This window comes from Monopterus albus, unplaced genomic scaffold, assembly GCF_001952655.1.
Source record: "Monopterus albus unplaced genomic scaffold, M_albus_1.0 scaffold81.1, whole genome shotgun sequence".
NCBI lineage: Eukaryota > Metazoa > Chordata > Actinopteri > Synbranchiformes > Synbranchidae > Monopterus > Monopterus albus.
In genome coordinates, this window is record NW_018127961.1 from 1133455 (window position 1) to 1143160 (window position 9706).

Below are 9706 nucleotides of genomic sequence, written 5' to 3' on the forward strand. Positions count from 1 at the left end.
AATACTATGGAAATAAGAGAGGAAAGGAGAGTAAAAGATGGAGGTGGGTAGGAACTTCATTACAGTGACATGTCTCCTCCTAAAACCTGGAATCAGATAGGCTCTGATTGTTTTTTCTTAGATATACTGTAATCTCACTGATCTCCAAACAGTGGTGTAATTGGATTCTTCTGGGATGATTAGAAAAAAAGAAGCTATATTAACTGGTGTCTTTTTTGTCTCCAAATAACAGGACCAAGACAAGGAAAAATTATGACCTAAAGAACAGATAAAGGCTTGGATTTTTGTAAAGAGGTAAGATAAGAAATTACATTATTTTGTAATAATTAGGCTTTAAAATGGTAGATTACATTATGGTTATTCTTGTTAGACATTATTTATCCAACTAGGAGGTCTGCTGATCTTTAATAAGTAGGCCACCCCACTAATGACACGGAGTTAAGTTTTCATACACAGCATTGTTGGCTGTTTTTGCATCTTCACTCAAAGACATATCTTGACATTTTGGGAAACACACCTCCTTTGGGAAACACACCTCCTTTCTTCTGTGTAACATGTCTTTAAGTATTTTGAAAAATGCTCTACAAATAAAATGTATTATTATTATTATCTCAAGAATTTATTAAACATTTGTGACATAATTACTGTATGACAACAAGCGTTAACTATAGGGCTGATTTAAATCTATTTATTTTTTGAATTGCACTGGCCACACCTGCAACAACTACACCTATCAGTCATAACATTAGGACCACCTGATTAATATCATCCCCCTTTTTCCACCAAAACAGGTCTGACTGGTCAAGGCATAGACTCCACAGACCTCTGAAGGTGTCCTCTGGTATTTGGCACCAAGACGTCAGCTGCAGAGCCTTTAAGTCCTGTAAGTTCTGGCAACGTGCGGAGTGGCAACTAGTTCCAGCAGCTCTGTCCTGTTTCATTTTTATTCCGTGCTTTCTTAAGTTTTCCATGTTTGCTTTGGGTATACTTCTCTGTACATAAATAACAGATGGTGCAATCCTGGGCACATCACTGTGAAAAATTCTGTAGCAGGGACATTGAGCTATTAGCAATCATTGTACCGCTGTACTACATTCCTTGGGAGTACTCACATGTAGTGGTGATGACTGTTTACATTCCTGCCTTGGCCGACACCACTGCAAACCACTGTGCCTCGGCTGCAGACACAACACCCACAGGCTCTAATCCTCATCTCGGGGGATTTTAACCATGCCTCCCACCCCTTCTCTGCCACCCTCCCAAACTTCACCCAGTATGTTAATTGCCGCACAAAGGACAATAAAACTCAGTGGTGGGCCATGCATTTGGTACCTGGGCCTTCAGTGGAGACTTACCCGACTTAATTCACCTCTTAATACCACCACTGTACGTCGCAATTATAGAAACCATCAATGCTATACAAAAACGCAATATAATAAAGTGTGGCATTACAGAGAGAGAGGTATTTTGCGTATTGAGGGTGAATACCGTTTTTACTAAAGCAAGAAACCCAGATAAGACAACTCCAAACCCTCTGCACTACAACCGCAGCTGTGATCTCTGCGTTTCAGTTTCATCGTAAGCCCTTTTCTAGTTTTGCTCTGACCAACCAATCAGACGACGGAAAAATGCTGACATTATTGTGGGCCAGCTAGCTGGCCCTGTGAGGCGAATTTGAAATCTGATTGGTTAAAGAAACAGTCCCATTGCTAATGTAGTTTAAGTTACATGGGCCAGCACTTCTGATTCTGAAGGCCCTGGGCAGATTAGATTGACATGGCAACACATAGAGGCTGAAATCTGATTGGACAAAAAAATCTAACATCCACATACACGTACTGGAAGCGGTGCAGCCAAGAGAAATACTACGAAATGAAGAGAACAGACTGTTGGGAATAAATTCATACAATTTCATGGAACAAATATTAGAATTTTGGTTGTAAATGTAGGTCAGTGCTTCTAATAGTGTTTAGGCCAGCAGAGAAGGCCTTGCTGGCCCTGACGGCCCGCCACTGATAAAACTCTGGATCTAATGTATGCAAATGCCAGGAAGGCATACACCTCCGCCCCCCTCCCCCTCTAGGTCATGGAGAATAACAACGTGCGTGAGGCATGGAAAGGACTGAAACACATCTTGGGCCCTGAAAAAAGTGGGGATGGTCACCAGGTTGTGGAAGATCAAGCCTGGGCAAACAAATTGAATCATTTCTTTAATAGATTTGACTCTACCCTGTCCTTAGCCCACATCCTACCAGCCCCCCGACTCACCTCTTTAGGTCAGTTGTCTCCTCACAGCTGCAGCTGCTCACACCTCAGGTATACCTTGCCCCTCCTCCCACTGTCACAGAGGGTTCTCAACAGCCCACAGCTCCTGAGCAGTCACCGCCCACCTGTCCCCTCAGGCTCACGGTGGACCAGGTCAGGAGGGAGTTAAGGAGGATTAAGGCCAAGAAGGCCACAAGCCCTGACCACATCAACCCCAGGGTCCTCAGGGAGTGTGCAGACCAGCTCAGTGAAGTGGTCCTGTGTTTTGGACCACCAAGGTTTCCCTGAGTCTTAGCCTGGAGAGAGTCCCGGTTCTGTGGAAGACATCCTGTGTGGTCCCGGTTCTTAAAATAACTCATCCCAAGGAGACGAACCATTACAGACCTATTGCCCTGACCTCCCACCTGATGAAGACCATGGAGAAGATTGTCCTCAGCCATCTCTGTGCCCAAGTGAGCTTAGCGCTCAACCCGTTGCAGTTTGCATATCGACCTGGCATCACGGTAGATGATGCTATTATCTACATGCTGCATTGAGCCCTATCTCACCTGGAGTCCCCCCGAAGTATTGTGAGGGTCATGTTCTTTGACTTTTCCAGTGCTTTCAACACAATCCAGCTGTCACTGCTGAGGAGAAGTTGACAGGGGCAGGTGTGGACCAACACCTGTCCGCATGGACCATTAACTACCTCACAAACAGACCTCAGTTTGTAAGAATGCGTGACTGTGTGTGTTACAACCTAGAAATATTTTATGTCTTTTGTATCTGAAAACAAGTTTGTTTCGCATTTTGCATATGCTGTCACCCAGCAATTAGTAGGATCGGTTTGTTGTTTTGTGGGGAAAAGAGGAGGGGTGAGCATGTTGATGACGTGTAAAAAAAAAAGCGACAAGTGTGGGGAGATTTCGTGAGAAGGAGTGAGGAGATCTCCAACAGAATCGGGTAATAAAAGTTGCCAGAACCAGACAAAGCCTCAAGAGTCTTGTTTGTCCAGGGGTGCAACATGTGTCAGACATGGTAGTCTGCAGCATGGGGGCGCCCCAGGGGATGATGCTTTCCCCCTTTCTGTTCACTCTCTACACGTCGGACTTCAAGTACAACTCCCACCATTGTCATCTACAAAAGTTCTTTGTTCTTATGGTGTTTTGTTGCTTATTGCTGCTGGAACACAGGAATTTCCCCATTGTGGGATCAATAAAGTCCTACCTACCTACCTAAAGTTGTAAGGTGGAGCCTTCATGGATCGGACTTGTTTGTCCAGCAAAACCCACAAATTTTGAGGCTGAGTCAACACCTTGAACTTGTTGTGCTTCTCAAACCGCTCCTGAGCCATTGTTACAGTGTAGCAGGGTGTGTTGTCCTGCTAAGGGAGGCCACTGCCATTAGGGAATACCACTGCCATGAAGGTGGAGTCTGCAGCAGTGTTTAGGTTGGTGGTATGTGTCAAAGTAACATCCACATGAATGGCAGGACCCAAGGTTTCCCAGCAGAGCATTGCCCAAAACATCACACTACCTCTGCTGGCTCGCCTTCTTCCCATAGTGCATCTTGTTGCCATCTCTTCCCCAGGCAAGCAACGTACATACACATGGCTGTCCAAATGATGTAAAAGAAAATGTTATTCTTCCTTTGCTTCATGGTCCAGTCCTGATACTCATGTGTCCATTGTAGGCACTTTCAGTGGTGGGCAGTGGTCAGCATGGCCACTCTGACAGTCTGTGGTTATGCAGCCCCATATGCAGTAAGCTGTGATGCATTGTGTTCTCACACCCATCCATTTATCCACCTTCCTCCGCTTATCCGGAACCGGGTCGCGGGGGCAGCAGTCTAAGCAGAGATGCCCAGACTTCCCTCTCTCTAGATACTTCCTCCAGCTCCTCCAGGAGGATACCGAGGCGCTCCCAGGCCAGCCGAGAGACATAGTCCCTCCAGGTGTTCTCACACCTTTCTATTAAAACCAGTGATAAAGCTGCATTAATTAGCACAGATTTGGATAAATCAAGTAAAACGTTGTCTAGAAGTGTTCTCTCCCTGCTGTACTAACCCCCCACCCAACTCTGCTATCTTCAGGCCTTGTGTTTATTTCTTGCCCTCTGTGGCCATCCATCTGTCCATCTATTATCATCTGCTTATCCAGGGTCGGGTCGCAGTGACAGCAGGTTCAGCAAGGTAGTCCAGACATGGCGTGATCCTGCTAGATACATAAGTACTGTAGCTGGCTAAACTGTATATGTCAGCATCATTAGCACATCAGTTTTGTACCTTTCTATTGAATTATTCTGATTATAATTTGGAGTCATTCGAACTGACTGCAACGTTAGTGTTTTGTTGCCCATTTAGCAGAAACCACTGTGTGGTTTCCTGGATTAGCAAATGAAGTAAATTTGCTTAGTTTGTTAATTTTTCCTTAGTTTTGGTGCAGGCCACACAGTTTGTTTATCTTGGACATAACTTCGCAGTCCATGTAGCATTTTAGTGAGCCATTAACACAACTAGAAAAGTGGGGAGTTTGTTTAAGTCAAGAGTCAAGAGACTCGTTTAACTATTAATGTATAACATGAAATTTCTCTTGTTTCTCATACAGCTCATGGTTATGGGTGTCAAGTATGTAACACTGAACATGATGTGATAGTGGCCAAAACATTAGTACTGTATCAATATTACTGGGAAAAACATCAATATTACTGGGAAAAACATCCCTCTGTATAATTTACTTGTGTTACTGCAGACACATCTACTACAAACAACGTTAGACATACCTTTGCATATCACTAAAATGTAAACCTCTTTATCTGACATTGTGTCGCTGCAATGCCTCTGAAAACCTTGGGTTCTTTGGGCTCTTTATTCTGTATACCTTAGTGCTGGAGCCAGTTATTACCACTGTGCTACCTGACTGCCACAACTGTCTCTGGCTGTCATGGCCACATATGACATGTTTCAGAGACAGGGCTTTATCTTTTAGATTATCAATTCCATGTCATAAATGTTCTCATAAGGGCAGGTTCTTGATTTAAATAAACTGGTTCTTTGTCTCAAGACACAAGACTTTTAATCTAAGAGATTATTTCAAAGATACTATGAAGCTAGTGAAATGAATATATTGTCTTGTGGGGGTTTTCCTTTGGAATATGGACATTTCTTTATTTTAACTGTAGCAAATTAACAACATGATCATTTGATCTGTTCAAATATCCTGGGATGTCTGATGTTATGGCCATAACAAAGGTATCATCAACAAAATTATTCTTATGATTCCTTTCTTTCAACAGATGTAAGTGTACAGTCTGCTCCAATTTAGTCATAATTACATTAGCAAAAATTGAACCAAGTGGTGATCTAAAACACTCCATGTGTTTATGTAACCTTTGTTATTTCAAGGGAATATTGTTGTAGTCAATGTCTCTGATAAGCTTCATGAATATTTGTTGCTGCTTAAAAAAACAATATAGTTTTGATTGGTGATCATAGGTCTTATTGTAAACGCTGTGCACATAAATAAGCATATGAGGCAAAAATGCAACAAAAATTGTTTGCATATCCAAATACCAAATCGGATTCATTTTTAATTATATTGCAAGATATTGTACTTTGAATATTTTTCCTATGACCCTGGAGCAATAACACCTCACTGAAGGTGTATCAAATTAGTTAATCAATTCTTCCTTTGAAATGGCATTAAAACTCCCCTGCAAATATAAATGCCTAATTGCCATAGTCAGCTCTTGCAGGGACAGTGAGGAGGACATAAATGGGCTGATCAAAACAACTTTTCTGTAGCAGGTTAATTTGAACGCTTTCATCTGTTAACATTTTTTTCATTTCTTCTCCTCTGCTACAGGGCAGGGACCAGGCAATTGGAGGGAAAACGGATGGTATAAAACACTTTTATATTTTGCTGTCCACAACAATTCTAGCATTTTTCTTTCTTTCTATTTTGTTTCTCTTAACTGCTCCTTTCCCTTGAATCTATTCCTCCTGTCTCTCTCCCTCTGTCTGTTCCTTTATTCTGTAGCCAATCCTTGTAAGGCTTCCATTAGAGGTTCACATCCACTGATGTTTCTCTGATGTCAGCACCTGCTGGAACTTCTTTCAAGGCATCTATTGATTCTCTGCCAGTAGCATCTCTGTGTCTCCTTCTATGTCAGTAAACAGGACCACATGGAGTTTTTCTGTCCCTGCTCGATTGAACCTTTACTGAGGCTGGCACATCACTGACCCCTAACCAGCACCTTCATCTGTTAGCACCTCTTAGCTAGCCTTTCCATTTAGATTCCAGCAATACTCTTCTCTCTCTCTTTCTCTCTTTTTTTCTAGAAAACATACTGCCAACTTCTGTGGTGCAATACATGGAGTGCATTATATCTCTATATAATCCTACAAAAGTTAATACAAGGCATTTTTTTCCAAAACATCTTCCAACCTAAACAACAATATACGTCTTTTGTCCATACCTTAAGCCTTAAGTTTTTATTCCATTTAGAAATAAGAAACAGTGGAAGCTACAGTAGCAAGGTAAGCTAACTAGCTTCCACTTTGAAAGGGAAAATTCAACTCAGAAAGGGGAACCCTAGAGGAAGTTAGCTTAGCTGATTCCCTCTCTCTGTTAATGTTTATTTTAGTCCAGCACTTGCTAAGTCATAGGCATGCTTCAGCCACTGAATTGAATCACAACATAAAGTAACACTGAGTATTCAAATTACAGATAGACAGTGTTGGGGAAGCTACTTTAAATTCATGGCTTTGCAAGCTACCAATTACTACATACTGGAAGAAGTTGAACGATAGCTACCCTATAGGAATAATTCTGGGCTTTGTAAAACAGGGCTCACATAGACAATGTACTTGTGATAAAAAATTATAACAAGATACAAAAAAGTCACATATGCCAGCAAAAGCTTCCGGGTTGCAAGCGAGAGCAGACGTGTTTATTGCTTCTCTGTCTGTTCTACGATTTTTCACTTCTTTTCTTTTCATATTGTCAAGGCTTTGAGCAAAAACTCAACAACTACTAAAATGCCTCCAAAAGGGAAAAGAGCTAATAAATCCGAAGTGAACGATGGTGTTGAGGCGGAAGAAGATTCTTTTTCAGCGGCGCAAGTTGCTGAGATGATGAATCAGCAGCAGAGTATGCACACTGCGCTTATGTGCTAACTAAATGAGAGTTTCCAAGGCTTTGTGAAACTAATTATGGAGGCTAATAACAAGAGATTCGATGACTTGACCAAAGAAATGCAGGAGATAAAAATAAGTTTGCAGTTTACCCAGCGAGATGTGGACGCGATTAAAGCAGATGTGGGGAGGCATGAAATAACTGCCAAAGACACTTTTCGGGACATTGATAAAACCCGAGAGAGTCTAATAACTATCGAGGTTAAGAGAGGCAAAGGCGAGAGGAGATATCGCGTTTCTGCGATATGATAAACTGGTGACTAGACCCCAGAACCAGCACTTCGGACCAAAGAACAGCACGCCGAGACAAGGAGAGTATGATGGGGCCGCGGGACCCTCTCATGTCTGAAGAAACTTACTGATATCTGCGATGGCAGATGAGCTGTGGAACCATCATCAACCAGCATGACTAATGGACGATATGAGGCAAGTGATTTACTACAGAACTTAATAGATTTTGAGGGAAGGGATCTGGAACTGAACACATTTAATGCACTATCATGAAACGGACGAAGGCTTTGACCCTGAAGAAAACTTTTTCAAGAACCTTGAAAATAACTGCAAATATTACACGGATGAGCAGTTTAACAGCAATGTCAAGACTGAAAACAAATTATCATTAATTCACTTTAATAGCAGAAGTCTGTACGCTAACTTTCAGAGTATAAAGCATTATCTTTGTAGTCTTACACATGCTTTTAATATAATTGCTATCACTGAAACCTGTGATTAATAATGTAAGGGGAGTGGATTTTGACCTTGATGGGTACGACTTGGTATGCACAAACAGAGAGAATAAGATGGGAGGTGGTGTGGCCTTGTACATAGATAATAACTTCTGTTATGAAAAAGTCGAGAGACTGTTGATAACTTGCTGGAGTGTGTGACTGTAGAAATATCCGTGGAAAAAAAGAAAAAGGCGGTAGTAAGCTGTATTTATAGAGCACCTGGAGCCAACATAGAAAAATTTAATGACTGGATAGAGGAGAACTATTTGACAATAAGTCATAAATTAATGTTCATATGTGGTCACTTCAACATTGACTTGTTAAACCCATATAAACAAGCACACAGGAACGGAGGAGTTCTCCAACTGGTTCAGGCCGGGTTCAGACAGAAATACTGGGCTCCATCCATACTTCACACTGTGTAGATATCCTGCTTGTTGTTGTGTTTGTATGCATATTAGTTGCTGTCAGTGGTTTCAGGAACTACTTGCTCTTATCAGCAGCAACTCAGGTCACCACCTCAGTTGCAGTAGTTCACCTAGTCTATGCTTGAGTTCTGGTGCTATGGTGCCAGCAAAGACCAGGCTTGGTGTCTGCTTATCCATGAAAATGTATATTTCACTCTTTGTGATAGATAAATGCTGACTAATGTGCAGTGCCCCTCTAAAAATAGACCCAAAGTAAAGATGCTACAAAGTCAACACAGAGTGTTATGTACAGTAAACAGTCTGTCCTGTGCCGAGTTTAAAACAATCTCCAGCTAATAAACAGCAAAACTATACTACAGGAGGGTGATTAATGAACAAACAGTACGAAGGCTTAAGGAGGAATTAAGGGGGCAGGATTGGGAAGCAGTTTACAGAGAGGAAGATTTAGATAAAGCATATGAACAGTTTTTAAATACATTTCAGGAAGTATATGACAGGAACTGCCCACGTAAGCAATATAAAAACAAAAGGAATTACAGTGAGAAACCATGGATAAGATAGGGATTACAGAATGCATGTAAAAAGAAGAATGCATTATACAAGGATTTCATAAAAGACAGATAAAAAAAGACGGAAGTAAAATATAAGGCGTACAAGAACAAATTAACTGAGATCCTGAGGAGATGTATGAAACAATATTATTCTAAAGTATTGGAGGACAATAAAAATATCACGAGAGGTACTTGGAATATATTAAATAAATTGATTAGAAATAGTCCCAGCAAGAGTAACTACCCCCAATACTTTATGGATAATGATACACCGGTCAACAGAATGGAGGATGCAGTTGATAAGTTTAACAGATTTTTTGTGAATGTTGGCCCTAGTCTAGGAAGAAGTATTTGTACAGATACTTCTGCCATCACTAGAAATAATAATGCAATTGAAAGGAACATGAGTTCCATGTTCTTGAAGCCCATAGTTGAAAAGGAAATTATAGAGATAGTAAATAAATGGCAAAACATCAAGCGATAGTGATGGTATCACCATGACAACTGTTAAATGGGTAATTAAAGAGATAGGCAAACCATTAACACATATTTTTAACATGTC

The 9706-nt window shown here is 41.2% G+C and overlaps 1 long non-coding RNA gene across 1 annotated transcript; it reads left to right on the top strand.

Moving 5' to 3' along the window:
* The first annotated feature begins 237 nt into the window (after nt 1–237).
* LOC109963848 (uncharacterized) lies at nt 238–6198 on the top strand. Its single transcript, XR_002275450.1, has 3 exons — nt 238–294; nt 792–883; nt 6107–6198. It is a non-coding gene; the product is annotated as an uncharacterized LOC109963848 (long non-coding RNA).
* Nucleotides 6199–9706: the final 3508 nt, after the last annotated feature.